Source organism: Salminus brasiliensis, chromosome 23 (genome assembly GCF_030463535.1).
Source record: "Salminus brasiliensis chromosome 23, fSalBra1.hap2, whole genome shotgun sequence".
NCBI lineage: Eukaryota > Metazoa > Chordata > Actinopteri > Characiformes > Bryconidae > Salminus > Salminus brasiliensis.
Genome location: NC_132900.1, coordinates 25,651,019 through 25,669,961, shown reverse-complemented (window position 1 = coordinate 25,669,961; position 18,943 = coordinate 25,651,019). Strand labels below are relative to the sequence as shown.

At 40.7% G+C, this 18,943-nt stretch overlaps 1 long non-coding RNA gene across 1 annotated transcript; it reads left to right on the top strand.

Moving 5' to 3' along the window:
* Positions 1–1,327: 1,327 nt before the first annotated feature.
* Positions 1,328–4,234, top strand: LOC140546089 (uncharacterized). Its single transcript, XR_011978302.1, has 3 exons — positions 1,328–1,595; positions 1,793–1,876; positions 4,153–4,234. It is a non-coding gene; the product is annotated as an uncharacterized lncRNA (long non-coding RNA).
* The last annotated feature ends 14,709 nt before the right edge of the window (positions 4,235–18,943 follow it).

The following is an 18,943-nucleotide window of genomic DNA, read 5'->3' as shown; positions in this document are numbered from 1 at the left end:
GCTAAAAGTTCTACTAAATGTCTGTTTAGTAGTAATAACCGTTTATGACTGGCTTATACTGGTTGTCTGAACATTTGGTTTCATAAAGTTTGCAAACAAAAATGTTCTATGAAAAAAAGTAGGCTTTATGGTATTGGTGCTCTCTACCTCCGATACTGATACTGTATGTAATTTCCAGTATCAGCACCGATACTGATACGGTATCGGTGCAAAACTAGATTAAATTCTTTAGAGAAACAGAATTTGTATTACGTTCCACCATAAAAAGGTATGCTAGGTTCTACACTCAGTGTACAAAGTTGAGTACTTAGTATCCACAGCAGTAGAGCAGCTGGAGAGTACTCGCATATCCGTTCGATTCACAAAAGCTTGCTAAGTAAAGTACAAAACAGAAGTTCAGACAGATAGTTAATATGGGCTGGTTTCACTTGTCTTTTGTGGAGTCCTGTTCTGGAAAGTCTTTGCATGGAGTTTTTTAGACATGCTCCACTATTCCGACAGTTTTCGCCGGTTTTCCCAAACTCAAAAAGAAGTAAAAGCTACATGACTGCTCTTCCATACATAAACTGCAGTGACTAAAAACAAACTTGGACATTACTGGTTGGGCTGATATTCTTTGTATAAGAAGTTTCCAAACGTCACTTCAACGGGAAAGTGAGTCATGGTACTTTTAGGGGTCTTATACTCTTTTTATGGGTCCTACACACCCCATTTCACATATTCAGTCTATAGCAGATTAGCCCCACCCATTCACAGAGCTGTCAGAAGAAGTATTTTAGCCTGGACTGCTGTAGACTGAGTAGGCACAATACTCAGGGGCAGTGGTGGCTCAGTGGTTAGAGCACCCAGGCTCGGCAAGCAGCCACTGTTGGGCCCTCAAGCAAGGCCCTTAACCCTCACTGATCAGGGACGTGTGGTCACTGTCCACTGTGCGTGTTTGCTCACTAGTGTGTATGTATGTGTGTTCACTGCACGGATGGGTTAAAGGCGGATGTCAAATTCCATCTGTGTCCAACACAAATGGTGAACATGGGTGTATTTTTATTTACAGGGCAACCAATCTGTATCTCAATAGAGGTCATTTACATAATATAAACTTACCCAGTTAGGATGGTTCACAGTGTTAATAAGTGGAACCAGATTTCTGAAATAAAAAAAGTAGGGTATGGGTCCTTTAATGAGGTTTAAATAAGCCAAAGTTTGATTTGGGGTTGATTTCCAGAGCTCTCTAATCACCAGCATGAGAACTGTAATTTCCTTGGGAAGTGAAAAAAGCGTGCTGCATTCGTCAGCCTGAAAATCGCACTTCTGTAATGTGACCCGGCCTAAGACTTCCTTCTTTTTGAACAATGTTTCTGTATTTAATGTTTCCTCCAAATTGTACAGAGGAGAAAGGTGACATTTGCAGTGCAGATAATGATGTCAGTGTGTCCCCAGCCTGGAGCAGAGTGAACATCAGGCCATGGTGCTGCCGTGTACGTTGCCTTCTCTCAAAGTGGCTCTGGTCGTGGTGATGTTCTGCACGGCGTGGAGTTTAGCAGAGAAACGGCTGTTGTGCTCTTCGGAAACAGGAAGCCTCTGGTATGAATATGAAGGTATGTAAATTCTGGACACAGATATGTGTGTTTTACCTGGAGCTACCTGCCTCCTGTTATTGTAGAAACACTGAAGGCAGACGCCGTCTTACTGTCTTACTGTCTTTCATCGATTCATTTAGAAGAACATGTTTTGCTTCTATATATAATATTTAATGATATCATTTAATTGATATGTCCTTTTTTCCTTTTACCAGGACCCCTGTATTACGCCTCAGCGAGCATCTTACCCTGTTATTTTGGGATCTCCACATTGAACATTAACTACACAGTGATTACAAGTAAGGCATTACTGTCAGTTTAAAGAAATCATTGGAAGACCAACATTGCCATGACAATATGTTACTCTGTCACTATGACCAGAGGATTGCTGGGTCAAATCCCGGTTATGCTGCTAGCCATCGGCAGCCAGGGCCCTGAGTGTAGGTAGGGTAGGTAGATGGCACTTAGTGACACCCTAGTGCAAGGCGGGCTAATGCATCGGAGTGGGGTACACGGCGCTTTTCTCAGTGCGCGTTGGATGCCCGGTGATGTTGCAACCGCTGCAGTTGGGAAGAAGAGGCGACTGTGTGTGTCTGTCCTCACCTTCCCCTTACCTTGTGTCGGGGGCATTACATGTGAAGGAGGGGGTATGTATGGGTTGGGTAATTTGTGCTCCAAATGTGGGGAGAAAATGGGTAAAAATAAAGGACCAAAAGCCAAGGTACAGAATGACATAACGTCTAACTTGCATTATGTGCCAGATCTTGTTAACTGAAGTACCCTAGTAGTTGTAATCAACATTTTATGTAGCCAAAAAGTGAATGTCAATTGTTACATTATTCAATATATTTCAACTAGTATTTATGGTCTGTTTACACACTAAACTGGACAAATTGTAAGTAACAAATACTTAAAATAAATGTTTCTGCTTGACATCACTGCTTTTATTAATCGTCACAGAACACACGAGACACACTGATTAGGAACTGGCTGTGAGAATAAAAAAATGGAGTAGTGTTGTAGTAAAGACCAAGATGGGACACACTGAGTCCGAGCCAAGTCCAAGACCAACATAACCGAGACCAGAGTAACCAATTCTTTTTCATCATATAAAAATAATAGATGCAATTAAATTAGTTTATTCATTTTTTATTCTTGCACATTTATAATTGATTACACATTATATATATTTATAATATCATGTCATAATATATATCCTAAAATTATTAGTAATTAATATTATAGTCTTACTCAAACTTGCAGTGTAGCTTGATTCTGCGTCCTTTCTTCTAAAACTTAGTCATAAGTCACCGCATGAAACCAGTTGATTGTAAACCAACCACATCCATCCATCTATTTTTATTATTGTCACGCATCCGTTTTGCTTTTGCCTAACGCTCATGTCTGTGACACTCATTATCCTGTTTATGCCTGTGCTGACCATTTGACCACAGTTTTTCCAACTCCATTCTTATAATATAATATATCCCATATAAAATAAATCCCTTTTTTTAAATTTTTTATGGTTTTTATTCTGCCCTCAAACAAAAACACCAGACCACAGAACCCCATTTCTAGCCAGTCAGCAGTGGACTCGGCTGGTCTCGACAACTATTTAAGTCCATCTCACCCTAGGTCTGGAGATGACGGCATCTGGGTCCGAACACGGACCGTGGTCGGCCTGTTAGAGATCTGTTCTAGGGGTTGTAGATGATCACTAGCTGTGAATTTAAGCAGTGGTGATCAGATTTCAGTCAGGTTTCAGTCAGTTGTCTTTACTGTAAAATGTCTACAGACAAAAATGTAGTACAGTCAAACAAAATGTCAAGTGCATTGTCATTAGCTTAGTGCTAACGTGCTACTAAAATCCTATTGGGGCGGAAATGAGCATTTCTTTCAGATTTACTTAAATAGCACTTTTCACAACAAATGTTGTCACATTTAGCTTTACAGATTCCCGGGTCTGAGACGCTTTTGAGCAAGCCAGCTTTAAAGTGAAACAGCCTTTTAAATGTTGACTCTGACAAGACAAGAGAAGACAACCATATTCACCATTTGTGTTGGACAGATGGAATATGGTCTCTTAACCCATCCGTGCAGTGTGCACACACACACACATACACACTAGTGAGCAAATATGCAGTAACAGTGAGAATACGGGAGCAGAGAGAGAGAAGGCGACAACAGTGGCAACTTGCCAAGCCTGGGTATCGACCCCACAACCTGGGGGCTCTAACCGCTAAGTCACCACTACCCCTGTCAATGCTAGGCAGCAGGAACGTCTGTTAGCTGACTAAGGATTTAGCAGTTAGCGTTTTCCTCCAAGCGTGTTGAACTCCAGTGGTGCTGTGTTGGCAGCAGGTTGATAAGCTGTGGTCGAGCTTTGTGTGCCTTAAGGAAAGACCATGCTAGCCTTCAAGCTCCCAGTGCTGGTAGCATTGTGTGACAGAGGAAGCTCTAGGTAGTGAGTGGGATTTTGAAATGAATAAAACGAGGAAATGTAAACCTGGCTATGGCTGTTGGCTGTTAAACATCCAAACAATGAGAGCGCTCTGTTCTGTTTCTTCATTTTCAGTGTTCACCTCTAAACTCTTCGGATACCACTTTACCCTGCTGTACCAGAATAAACAGTGGTTGGAGTTTTCTGGACCTTTGGGCCCTTGTGAGGGGTTTAAAATCTGCAACCTTATTAAAGGAGGTAAGAACTGTACCGCAGTCATCATATCCTCACCATGTGTATTGGTATAGCAGCCATGCTCAAAGCCTGTTTATTAAGATAATGAAGGTAAACAGCGTTAGGATGCTGATGAGTTGTCTTCTCTGTTTCAGAGATCTTCCATGACTCATTTTCCGTTCGTCTGAAGACACATTCTGGAGCAGAACTCCCAGTGAGCTCTTCTCACTCTTTTAACATGCAAATAAGGTTTGTTTTGTTGTCACGTTTTTTTAAACTCAAAATCTGCCTCTTGTTTTCCTTGTTCCCAGGGTGAATACCTAGCCCTCTTCAGACTTCACTTCGTTGATGAGTTTGACAGGGAATTAACTGTCAATGCAACCCTGACTTTGCACGTGTTACAAGGCCCTCAGTTAGAGTGACCTTTCCCCTCCGATTTCAAGTCCTTAGTCAGCTGCTTAGTCAATTTCGTAAAGAGGAATTCCACCAACCTTTCAAAATTCCTTCCTAATTCAATGATTAAGAGGAAAATATTAATTTTATTAAGTTTTATATGGAATGTTGAAGATGGTAGATGATAGGGACAAATACTTTTTTCAAACAGCAGTGTCTCATGTCTCATCAGGCAGTGTATTCATAACCATTTGGTGTAATAACCTTTTGTGAAGGAGCTTTCAGAAGTGGATTCCAGATGTCCGGTTCGATTCACAGCCACTGTGAACAATTCTGACTGGGTCAGTTTCCCTAGAGCAGGGTGTTTCACACCAAACCCACTCTGAATGACTTTGGTTACATCTTAACCATTACATTTTGAAGACATTTTACTTCCTTGAGATTTTGGTTCCGTTTTTTTTAAACACAATAAGCAAGCCATAAGCATGGACATTGGTATACAGTATACTGCATTACTGCTGTATGTAGGTTGGACTGCACTGTGAAACTGTCAATAAAAGTGTGTAGTATATTCTACTGCATTTTGAATTCCTCACTCTTCCCACAGTCTTCACACTTCCCTTTGGCATTGTTTTTAAAGAAACTTGACATACCTGCTGTTAGTTCACAGTAGTAGGCTCTCCGTGCTCATTCAGCCTAAAGCCAAAATGTTAGCCAGTAGTCGATACCATAATTATTGTGACAGGCCTAACCATAGCCATATATACCCATACCCATCTATATCCACCATACCCACACTCTTTCAGACCCATGCAAATCTATCCATACTCATACTTATTCACATTCCCATTTATAGCCATCCATACCCGTACCCACCCATGTCTATCCATACCAAAATACACCGGTCAACCATAACATTAGTGCTTAATATTGAGTAGGTTCACCCGTCCCCTATAGAAAATAGGTGTAGCTCCCAAATTCACTATTCTGAGAGCATGCTCTTCCCCACTGGAGTGCAAGGAAGTAAGTGTGACATGCCTCACTCCTGATTGAGAGAACTGGGGTTATGAGAACATTTGGCGTTCTATATCATTTGTTTGGTATCTCTCCAAACGGTGTAGCAGTGCTGGAAACATTGCACACAGGATGGTAGTGACCACTTTAGGAGGCAATTCCAAGTGATGGGCTTGACACAACCAGTAAGGGTTCCCTGGCCAGAGTGAAGCAACCAGAAGGAAAGATAACCCTTGTTCTCGTACTCTGGCTAGAATCGCTAGTGGGAGGCCCGGGGTGGGCAGCCTCCAGTCTGTACAGGGGATTGCCCCTGACATTCATGTGGCTTGGCATGTGAGTCGCATACAGCAAGCTGAAGCATGCGCTGCTCCAAAGGAGAAGATTGCCTTCCTGACAGTTTACATATGCCACTGCTGTGGTGCTTTCTGATCAAATGAGGACATGACAGCCCCGGAGAAGAGGGACGAAGTGTCTCAGAGCTAGGAAGACTGCTAGAAGCTTGAGAACGTTTATGTGTTTGGACTGCAGGTGTTGTGGCCAGATGCCATTCACTATGCTGCCCTCAAAAATCATGACCCAACCAGAAAGCGATGCATCCGTTGTCATCACCTTTCTCAAAAGCTCCACACCGAGAGGAGTACCAATTTCGAGAACTAATGGATTTCTCCATCTCAGGGTTGTTATGCACTCTGCTGATGACCCTGACATGAGGGCGCAAGTGGCAGCTCAGGCATTAGCACAGAGCATGAACCCATTTCATTGTTAACAGGCTAAGGGGAAACTACAGAGTGGATTCCATCAGGCCCAAGAAGCAGGTCCTGAACAGGACGAAATGACCACTGTAAAAGAGAGACATGCAGTGTCTAAATGACAGAGTGCACTCTTGTTTAACGCAATTAAAATTGAGTCCCAAATTGGTGATGCAGGACACCAAGATTTCTTTTTTTTTAAGCACACATAAAACCAGGATGGGACATAACAGTGGTTGGAGTTTTCTGGACCTTTGGGCCCTTGTGAGGGGTTTAAAATCTGCAACCTTATTAAAGGAGGTAAGAACTGTACCGCAGTCATCATATCCTCACCATGTGTATTGGTATAGCAGACATGCTCAAAGCCTGTTTATTAAGATAATGAAGGTAAACAGCATGAGGATGCTGATGAGTTGTCTTCTCTGTTCCAGAGATCTTCCATGACTCATTTTCCGTTCGTCTGAAGACAAATTCCGGAGCAGAACTCCCAGTGAGCTCTTCTCACTTATTCAAATAAGGTTTGCTTTGTCGTTACAGTTTGTTTGAACTAAAAATCTGCTTCCCAGGGTGAATACCTAGCCCTTCAGATTTCACTTCATTAATGAGTTTGACAGGGAATTTACTGTCAATGCAACCCTAACTTTGCACCTTTCAAAATTCCTTCCTAATTCAGTGTCTGAGATGATAACATTCAGAGTGGGGGGTTGGTGTAAAAAGTCTTGTTCAGTGTAGAGAAACTTAACATTCTGGATTTCTTTACAGTGGTGGTGAGTGATAAAATAGTGGCAAGTCTTGAAAAAACATTCTTTGGCTTTCTATGGGGACTATTTTTGCCAAACAGCAGCGTACATGTATCCCTCCACCATTTTAATGATATGTGATAATAAACACTTGTTTTATACCCAAAATCTTCTCAAAGCGATGGTAAAGCATTGTCTCAGTTGCCAGGCAGTGTATTCATTAGCATCTGGTGTAATGACCATCTGTGTAGGAGACATTAGAGACTCTGGCCCTGGTGACTTACGTGGGACGTTAAAGTGTCGCAAGTCGCCAGGCAGGAATGAACAGAGTCACGAAGAGCCATGGGTAATCCAAAATGAACTATTTAGTGGACAAGAAGAATACAAGAATGGTGAACTTAAGAACTGCATCGATTTACATAGGGTGTTGCTGTGACTGGTCTGTCAGCTAGCTGCCAGACGTGAAGCCATTCACCACTACTGGGCACATTTCTATTTTTATAAAGCTTTTTGTACACAGACTTGTATACAGTATACTAGATTACTACTGTATGTAGGTTGGACTGAACTGTTAATCTTGCTGTAGATGAAAGTGTGTCATATCTTCCACCGGCACACATTCTGAATCTATCACTCTTCTCATGGTTGATACACAGCCTTCCCACTTCCTTTTCTCTCTGAGCTGACATCAGTGTACATTTCCTGGTGCTTCCAGAGAAAAACCCAGTCAGAGTTTTGAACTAGACTTATAATTGCTATTGTTTTATTAGTATTATTAATAGTAATAATAATAATAATAATAATAATAACAACTAGTAATATATTACTAATAATATTGCTAACATATTTTATTATTCTATAATTTAATCATAATAAAAAGTAGAATAATAACAACAATAATAATAACTAGTAATATACTATATAATAATACATAATATATATAACCTCATTAACATAGTTGTATTATTATTATTATATCATTTAACAATAATATAGAATTAACATATTAATAATAATAATAATAATAATAAGTAGCATTATTTGCAAACAGAGAGTTATGAAGAGGTGCATATAAACAATTATATTCATCAAAAAAACTATTGTAAAACATCACTACATTATCACCTGCTGTGTAGAACTGGAGAGCAGTGCATGGAGTGATACCACACTGTGCTGAGGTAAAAGCAGTTCCAGTTACACCGCAGTTAGACTAAAGTAAGTGCACTAAACCACATTCTCTTACTAAACTGATGTTTTTGGGGACTCGCTGCTACAGGTGTATAACATCACACGTCCAGTCATGCTGTCTGCCTTTATATACACAAATTTATATATGAATATTAAATATTTGTGGAAGTGTGGTACTGTAATAGGAGGCCACCGTTGCAGCAAGTCGGTATTATTAAAAGTGGAAGCGTTTAGGAACTGCAGAGAGCATCTCAGCCACCAAGTGTCAGACCATGCAAAGTTACAGAGCGGGGTCAGGGGCAAGTGCTGAGCTCAGAGCATAGTGCAGGAGAGTCTGAGTTTGACGGTTTAGCTCGTCTACAAGCATGTACAACCTGACCAGGCTAGACCATGCTGGTTGACCAACGTGACTACACTGGACGACCATCAAGACCAAGCTGGTTGACCATGCATGAGCAGCCTGGTCAAGCATGACCACAATCAAATGCAAACAACACTTCGCTAGTCAAGAGCTGGTTAACCAGATGGCTTACCAGCATAAGGTATGTTTTCGCCTGGATGACCAGGTTTTTAACCACCTCAACCATCAAAAAACAGCTTAGACCATCTGAAACTAGCTACCAGCAAAAGTTGAGCTGGAATTGTTACCAGGGTCAAAAGACACCTAGAGGTAAACTGGTGGTTTTTGGTACTAAAAAATGGCTATATTCGCACTGTAGACATTGGCCTGCTCAATTTGGACTTCCATTCACCAACGCTGTAAAGAAATCTGATCCTATAAGTTTCTTTAGCATGAGCCAATTTACATAAAACCAACCCCTGAATGGCTGTTTACAGCTTAACCACTGAATTATTCAGAATATTTAGAAAAGTCAGTGGAAACTGTGTGCATATAAAGTGCACTGTGATATATTTTCTTTAGCCATTATACAGCTGTGATATGAAATGAATGATTTTACTTTGGTCACAGAAACCATTCATGAATCATTTATGGTCCATATGAAACCATATTACATATCCAATGTGAATATTTCCCCCCGAAGCATATAATGACATTTAGAAGAGATCTAGTGTACCAGATGGCACAGCTAAGCTAATTGTAACAACTGCTTTTCTTTTATTCCTAGGGAGAATATCTGGGTTTTGCCACATGGCCTTGATGACCTTGAAAGGGAATTAACTTCGGCTTTAAAGGTGAGGAATGATGCCAGTGAGAACGCTTTTCACCATGTGGGAGTGCTGTAGGACAGCTAGCTTCCTTCACCCATTGGTTTGAACTGGGAAGGCTGTGCTAACTGCAGCTTTTGGTAACCCTAGAGGCTCGTTTTACAGACACAAATGAAACCATTGTCACCCTACAGCTCTCAAAACCGTCACAGAAATGTGTACTTAGCCTTTATTCACTGACTCATTTAAAAATGCTAGATTTCAGCTGAATAACTACAAACCTGGAGGGAGCAACTTATTGGCACCCATGCCAAATCTACTTGCTGTCTGATCCTCATGGTTGTTTTTTCAGCATTTTACAGAGCAAATCCATTTGAAACTAAAATGGAACAGAACAGACAGGCTGAAATGAAAACCCAGCACCATGCTGAGATTTTGCACATTCACTGGCAGTGTGTGATCCGTGAGTCAGTGTCTGACAGATTGATTAATCACTGTGAATTATTGTTTTAGTATTTGAAGGTGAGTCACAGAATTCATTACACAGGGCAAGTTGTAGTGGAGATATCTGTCCTGATCTTGATCTTCGACGCAGTCATGAAATTAGAAGGAGACTTTTAGAGACATGGAAGGTTAAAACTGTCGTTCATAGTTATGTGCGTTATGATATATGGCACATACCAGAATACATATTCTGCATTATCTGATTAAAATTATATTATGTATCATTCATATATTCACTATAATCAATATTAACTGTACTATATATTTACTACATATATGTACATACCTCAAACATATGTATATAAAGATATAAACATTCATATGATTGGATGATGGTTCTGCCACTCACACTCATCCCAAAGTTTTGGATGGAGCTCCATCACTCCAGAGAACCCAACAGTCCAGTTCTGGGGGCTTTATTTCATGCATGATTTATGAATAATGCAGAGCATTTCTTATAAGCTTCCTACACTTAGCTCTACAACCTGTGCTGCTGTGTTTTTTCCTCCGGGGTGTTTCCGGAGGCTGCTAGGGTGGGCTGTTACAGGCTGTTCTGGCACAGTTCAGCCTGTAACAATGTAGTCCTAGGTGTTTGGGGCGGCGTGTAAAAGAACAGGGTTAATTACAGAGCCTCCAAAGGGCAGCTGAAACATAAAAAAAACATGGTAAGACACTGCATAAGAAACTGATTGGATGGCAACCCATTCTGCTAGTACATTATCATTATTATAATTTACTCATTTACTGATATGATTCATTTCCACCAAATCTTTGACTTTCCATTCCGACTAGATCAGCGTATCATTTATCTCAGAAACATCCTCAAGTATGGAGCTGTTATAACCTCATAAACTCAGCACGTCCCTGTGTGTTTTGTGTCTCCCTGGGCAGCAGGGACGCAGGGGTGGGGTGGACTGTTACAGGCCGTTCTGGCACAGACCACACCATTGCAGGCCTGACGGGTGGCAGCAGGTGTTTTCGGACGCTCCGACCTCACAGCTCTGAGCCGCGGGGGGCCTATCAATCTAGTTCTAATGGCGGAGGGAGGGCTGAGCGCAAGAGGACAGGGTTAATTAAGGAGCCTCCATGTATACCAGCCTGATCGTGAAGTACCAGGAGCAAAGGTGGGGGATATCGAAACAAAAAAGTGCCGTGAACCGTGCACAGGAACAGCTGGTGGTGCTGACTCTGAGGGTGAAATGTCCTGGGCTGTGCCTTATGTCTCAAGGGCATTTCTATCAGTTTGAAACTGTGCTTAAAGCACCTGTATTCGGGTCATGCTTCAACTCACATATTCGTTTTATAGCAGTAAAGCATTTGTAGTTATTACTGAATAAGAAGTTGTAAAGAGCCAGTTTCTTTCAAGTTGGATGGTTAAAGGTTCAAAATACACCTTAAAGGGTCTTAAAGGGTCCATATATAAAAATATGATGTCACAAAAACAGCTAATTTGCATATACTGTATTCTCCTAATTGATTTTAGAAGATATAGATGGTTAGGCAAACAAAACCCCTTTAACATCAATAAAGGAATATTAAGCCTAGAGGGTTAAAGGTCTAGGCTGAACGAACATGCTAACATGGCTAACTATGAATGGAAGCAAGTCAATGGCATTTAAAGCATTAGCAACATTACCAACATCAGCTTTTGGAATGGGCTAGTCTACAGTACCACTGTAGACATCATTTTCTATTATTATCAATGTTAACTTCCACACATTTGTAACTTACTAGCAAATACAACCCAAATAAAGTGACTAGCGAAAAAATACAGTGTGTACAGTAGAGTCTGATGCTAATGCTAACTAAAAGACTGCCCCCCCACACACACACACAACCCCTCACAGACTCATTGCTGCGTCTCTTCGCTGGTGGGAGTGTTTTAGACCACATGAAAACAGAAATAAAGGGGGGCCCTGTGAAACGTGAGGCCATGTGTGCAGTCTGAGATGTTTGAGGTTTGTCGCTGTCTCTCTTTCGCATGCTGCGGATTCTCCGTATTGCGGCTCGACCTTGACTCTTCCCAGGAAAATATTTCTCAAACCACCGCAGTGTCTCTGAGTCCATTTGTCCATTTGTGCAGGAGGGACGTTTTAAGGTTAAAGGGCAAAAAAGACCTTTTGGAATCAGTTCAGCTGAAACGTCCAGGTTGCAGCAACTTGATGACAGTGCTAACTGAGGACGGGCAACTTTGCCATGATAAATACTGCCATAATATGCCTTTCTGAGGGTAGGATGGGTGTGGTCAGGACTCCTGGAATACTAAACACCTCAATGGATCATAAACAAGACAGATTTAGAGCCTGTAAACAGCAACCAGTATATAGTAACTGCATAGTAACAAGCATCTGATTGGATGACAGCCCATTATGCTATAATCATATTTTAATCAATGTTCTGCAAATTCTGCACATTTTTATAAACATTGTTCAGTTTTTCATAGCCTTTTTAAATTGTGGAGCATGAAAATGTGCTTGAGAATCATAATGTTATGTTTCACCCACCCTTACTGCAGAAATGATAAGGCTGGATTTATTATCATTATTATTATCATTATTATTATCAAATTCTATAGGCTACTGCTGTGGACACTGATCTTAAAGAGGCTAGCTGTGCTAAACATGCCAACAGGCTATTTAACATTGATCACAGATATTAGGAGCATAGCTACCTAGCTTTCCAACACAACACAAAAAGATGCAAATGAGTGAGGCACCATATCCAAAGAAGAAGAGGACCTGCTTCTATGGTTGAATGCACCTCCACCCAAACGTCCATACGTCTGCTCCTACCGTTTTGTGGAGGGGAATCAGGTGCTTGCGAGGCTGTCAGATGCGGTGAGATGTAAGTCTAAGAGCTAATCTAGCTAGCTGATGGCCTCACAAGCACCCGACTCATCAGCTTCTGAGGATCGGCTCAATCAGTTCTAACCCAAAGTGAACAAAGATGGCCACCTTCATTGTTTAATGGTAAATAATATCGTATAGGTGTGCTTTACAAGGGTATGACCCTCCATCCCCCCAATGTCTGCTTATGAAATGTGTTCACACATTTACATTTTCCACCCTCTACTTATCCCTATGGAATAAACGTCCATGTAAATGACCATGGTTCTGATTGGTTGCTGGGTTTTGTGATTAATTCAAAAAGCAGCCCAGTCTGAAACACACCTTATAACTCTGTGTGAATATTCAATGGTGATGTAACGGCCCTGAGTGGAATAGGTGGATATACTGAATGTAAATGCACTGGCTTTTATAACATGATTCATAGCCATGAACTAGAACTGTCATAATTTTTGCCATCCTTCACTGTGCAAGTGTGTGTGTGTGGTGTGAGCTACAGGTGGCAGGATGTTAAAATGACGGATGAACCTGGAAAGTTGCCTTGTTACCTTTGCAAGTATTCTCGGATGCATGACATCACCTTCCCTTGTAGGCACACCTTTGTTTAAGGTCCATGTTGGGGCTTGTGTTTTCCGACGGCTTGTGGTTGACGAATGGAAAGTTGGTGTGTTTCTACAGAAAGGCAACCTGCTAAGTGGCGTCTCCTGGTGCAGCGTGTATGACTCAGCAGTCCTTATATCCTGCTCTGGAAGGGAAATGTTGGCAGAATACATAAAATAAATAATAATGTCAAACTGACAAATTTCCCCTTTGATCCCCTAAATTCCACATTAATTAATCAACCAAAATATGCCTGAGCCTGAAGTTTTGCTTCTCCAGTTTTGCACTAAAGCTATGAGGCAAATGTAGCTAAATGTGTAAGACTTTAGCTACAAGCTAGCATGTTAGTCTCTAGATAACCATATAGTACAAAACTGGTGTTTTGCTTGAGGCTCGTGCTTAACTGCAACAAGCTCCTAAATCATCATACATTCTCCTCAAAGCGTGTGAAGGTGTTCAGTAATCTAATGTTTTTAGCTAAGCAAAACACATTTCTACATTTTCATTAGGGGTGTAGAAATGAAAGAAAGTACCAATTCAATGGCAAATAGTGCTCCCAATTCTATTTAATGGGGCAATAATAAAACAAGGAGTGCCTGAAAGACGTACAAAAATGCAAAACCAGTACAAAACTGGTGCGTCTGAGGTTTAGCGTCTGCAGTTTTGCACTGAAGCCATGAGGCTAATGTAGCTAACAAGCAATGGAAGCTTTTACCTCAGTAGTTAGCATTGCGCTTACCGCACGCCTAAGCGCATTCTCCTCAAACTGTGTGAAGGTGTTCAGTAATCTCTAATAGACTTCTAATCTAATGTGGTTTAATAAAGCAAAAATAAGAAATGCCTGCAAAATTTAAGCCACAAGATAACATGTTAGTCTCTACATAACAATAATAAAAAACTGGTGTGGTGTCTGAGGTTTAGCATCTTCGGTTTTGCACTGAAGCTACGAGGCTAATGTAGCAAACAAGCATGGACTGATACTATGGATAAGATTCAGACTTCCAAAAAGCTGCTGCTAATGCTTTTAGCTAATAGTTCAGCACCAATTAGTGCTCCGAATTCTATTTAATAGCGCAAAAATAAGAAATGCCTGCAAGACTTTAGCCACAAGCTAACATGTTAGTGTCTAAATAACAATTCAGTACAAAACTGGTGTAGTGCCTTAGGCTTTGCACTGAAGCTTTAAGGCTAATATAGCTAACAAGCATTGAAAGCTTATACCTCAGTGATTAGCATTGTGCTAACTGCACGGCTAAATTGTCATACATTCTCCTCAAACAGTGTGAAGGTGTTCAGTAATCTCTACTAGACTTCCTTATGTGGTTTAATAAAAACAGTAAAAATAAGGAATGCCTGCAAAACTTGATCCGCAAGCTAACATGTTAGTCTCTAGATAACAATACAGTACAAAACTGTTGTAGAGCCTGAGGTTTAGCATCTTCGGTTTTGCACTGAAGGCTAATATAGCTAACAAGCTTATACCTCAGGGATTAGCATTGTGCTAAATGCAAGCCTAAATCATTATACATTCTCCTCAAACCGTGTGAAGATGTTCAGTAATTAGCTAAGCAAAACACTTTTCTACATTTTCAATAGGGGTGTAAGAATGAAAGAAATTCCCAATTCAATAACAAGTAAAGGTAAAGATGCATGTATTTGTCGCTGTACAGTGTGGTCTGTACAGCGAAATGTGTCCTCCGCATTTAACCCATCTGGTAGTGAACACACACACACACACGTGTTAGGGGCAGTGAGTACACACACACAGAGCGGTGGGCAGCCAACTCCAGCGCCCGGGGAGCAGAGAGGGTAAAGGGCCTTGCTCAAGGGCCCAACAGTGGCAGCTTGCCAAGCCTGGGAATCGAACCCACAACCCTGTTATCAATATCCCGGCGCTCTAACCGCTGAGCCACCACTGCCCCATAAGTAGTGCTCCCAATTCTATTTAATAGAGCAAAAATAAGGAATGCCTACAAGACTTTAGGCCACAAGCTAACTAACATGTTAGTCGCTAGATAACAATTCAGTACAAAACTCCTGTGGTGCCTAATGAGGCCTCAAGCCTAAATCATCTTACATTCTTCTCAAACCGTGTGAAAGTCTTCAGTAATCTCTAATCTCTTCTTATGTGGTTTAATAAAGCAAAAATAAGGAATGCTTGCAAAACTTTGGCCACAAGCTAACGTTAGTCACTAGATAACAATACAGTAGCTACAAAACACTGCAATGCAATTACAAACACTGTAGCTCGTTATATTGCTGTTTGTTTTTTAACAAGTCATACAGTAAGTCAATTAGAGATTACTGGACACCTCCACATATTATTGAAGAAACTGTGATGAGTTACGTTACGTGAGCTATGTTAGCCTACAACTCCAGTGTATAACTAAACAAGCAAACGTCAGACACCAGACATGGCCTTGCTGATCAGCTAGCTAGCTACATCCGAGTAAAGAATTAGACCATCTGAGAATGCTAACATGGCAGCAGCAAGTGGAAGCCAGTCAGCCTGGCTTGTGTAACGCTAGCTGGCCGCCGCTAACTTCCTTTCATGATTAGCAATGCTGGCGTTTTTTTCACGAAGCCTCGGTACAGCTACAGGAGGGAGGCACTGGCTTCTTTCTATAGTAACGTTAGCGCTGCCCGTGTTCACATGTAGAAAGAGCCCAGCGAAGCAGGTGCAGCATGACCTTCCATTCCAGTAAGAGAGACAGAGACATTTTGAGAGAGAGACATTGAAAATGAAAGTGAGCGCATGGACATTTGAGACAGTGCGAGAGAGACTGAGAAAGAATAAAAGAAATGGCATGACAGAGACAGAGACAGCTGTCTAAAAACAGACAAAAAGAGAGGTAATGAGAGAGGTGAGACAGTGAGGGGATGGGAGAAAGGGTGAGGGACAGAAATGAGTGGGACAGATAGAGACACAAGGCAAGAGAGACAGAGAGAGACAGAGCTAAAAGACATGAAAGATAGAGGGAACGACAGAGCCAGAAGGAGAGCTAAAGAGGGAGGAAAAGAAAGAAAGACAGAGGGAGCAGACGGCTGCTCTGGTCCAGCAGCAGCTGTCGGTCACTATATTTGTCTGAGGATCACCACTGCTGTTCCCCAGACAAGCGCCAGATTTCACACTGTGGTCTAGATGGGGAGAGCGGGGTGAGGGGGTCCCAAAATAAACCGCACTGTAACTATAGGGGTTGCGAGCTGCTCTACAGCACTATAGCATGGGGAAACTCCCACCCAAATCCTGCGCTTCACTCTTTAATTCAGTCCTTCCTTCTTCAGTAATGTGGGAATGTAAACAGCAATGTCAGGGGGCCAAGCATTTTTAAAGATACACACAGAAACCACTGTAAAGTCATTTCATTTTTATTATAACTTATAACTTTCAATTTCTCCAAAAAAAAAGGAGTTTGAGAGACAGTCAATACCAAAAAGTTCGACGTTCCTCAACTCAGTTTTTAAAATGAAAACATTAAGATTTGATTCTGAAAGTATTAAATTGACTCATACCCAATACTATCAAATGCAATACAATCATATACGTTTTTCTCCATCAAAACATATCATATTGAATTTACTGAAATACATTTGTATTGTTAGAAAAATACAGACAACTTTAGCTGTATAAATGCTTAAAAATAGCACAGATACTTTGCAATGGTGCAAGACCAATATGGGACTTTTTAGAATTCAATTTAGGATGGAATTAAAATGTTAAAAAAAAAAAATTAATAGGCATTTACACAGCCACTTTATATAAATATATTCATCTAGTTTTAAATCTGTTCTTAAAAAAAAGAAACTAAAAGAAAAAACAACAGAAATTATGTATATATATATATATATATATATATATAATATATATATACACACACACATTTTGTTGTTTTTTGTTAGTTTTTAAATAAAAATAAGCAATTTAAATAAACAAACAAAAAAACAACAACTCAGAAATCTTAATTCTACATTTGAAGATGGTTTAACTTTTTCCCATCTGACGCTCCTCCTTCCTTCTATATGTCTCACATGCTCTTGCAATCTGACCAAACCTATGTTCCAATCTGTTCCTTCTCCGAAATCGGAAATTCGTCCCTTCCATCACACACACAAACACACACACACACACACACACACACACACACGCACACACACAGACACACAACACCCACACACTTCTCAACAACGACCCTAAAGCAGTAACCACCTTCCAAATGTAACCATGCGTACAAGGTGATCAAATGACCCAGCGATAAAAGATAAAGAGTTCAGGTATCGAACAACTAAATATATTCATACTATGTATAGAAAATATATGCATTTAATATATTATTCGGTTCAAATACTGGCACAAAACTGCCACGTATAGTTTCGTCTAAAGTAAAACCACGTCTTCATGCACCACCAGACAAATAAATATACTACAGAATAATAGCACAAAATCTCCAATTCATTAAGACAAAAAAAAAAGAGTCAAAATCACTAATCTTCTGAGGTAAACTAGAACACTTTATTATTTATTTATTTTTTCTTCAAAATAAAAGTCCTTTAAGGCATCTGTCTACATTCAACTTGCAGAACCAGTGGCTCGACCTGAATGCGTTCGACCGCTCGGGATGGGGGTGTGGTGGGGGGAGATTCATGCGTACACAACCGGTGAGAATAGAGGGTGAAAAAAAGGTCTAAACCAGCGCAGTCTCTGAGCACTACGTGTGCAAAAATCCAATGTGCAACGATCAAGCATTCCTTCGAAAAGAACAAAAAAATTAAATAAAAACAACAGAAATAAATAAATAAATAAATAAAACACCATGCATAATATCCTACAGCTATTTTACAATATCCATACTGTATAATAACTGCTACTCAATCCAGCCATACAGTTCTAAACGTGTAACTGATATAATACTAACCGTATTACTTTCAAAATCAAAATGCACACGCTGAATGCTTTAACCAGAGCCAATCAATCAAAGTGACTGCAGCTTAAAATAGCATGATGAATAAAGCTAAAACGCACAAGCACAAAAGTCGCCCCTGAAGATTTTGCTTTTGTGTTTGAGGTTGAATCTAGAAATATCTAGAAAAATAATGCTTAAATAACATACAAACACACACACACAGTGAAACAAATGATCAAGACGCAAGTTCATAAACTAGTACCGCACACGAGCACGGCATCAATCAACCCTCCTAAAAACAAAAACGAGCAAAGAGGAGTTAGACAGGGGGCTTCAGAGACGGCTAAAGCAGTAAGACTGGCAAGTGACCCTTTTTTTCTTCTTCTTTCAAACGTGCACCTGTTTTAATCTGAGCGGAGAGTGACCGGCCGCTGGTACGCGCTCTCCGGCGCCCTAGCGCACTCACTCACACACACGCGAGCGCACACACACGCCCGAGCGCACACACACACACACTGGCATCGTGCTGCACATCTCCCCTCAACAACGTCAGATGGTAAAATAGTAAGGCAGCTGTTCGCTTCCGTCAA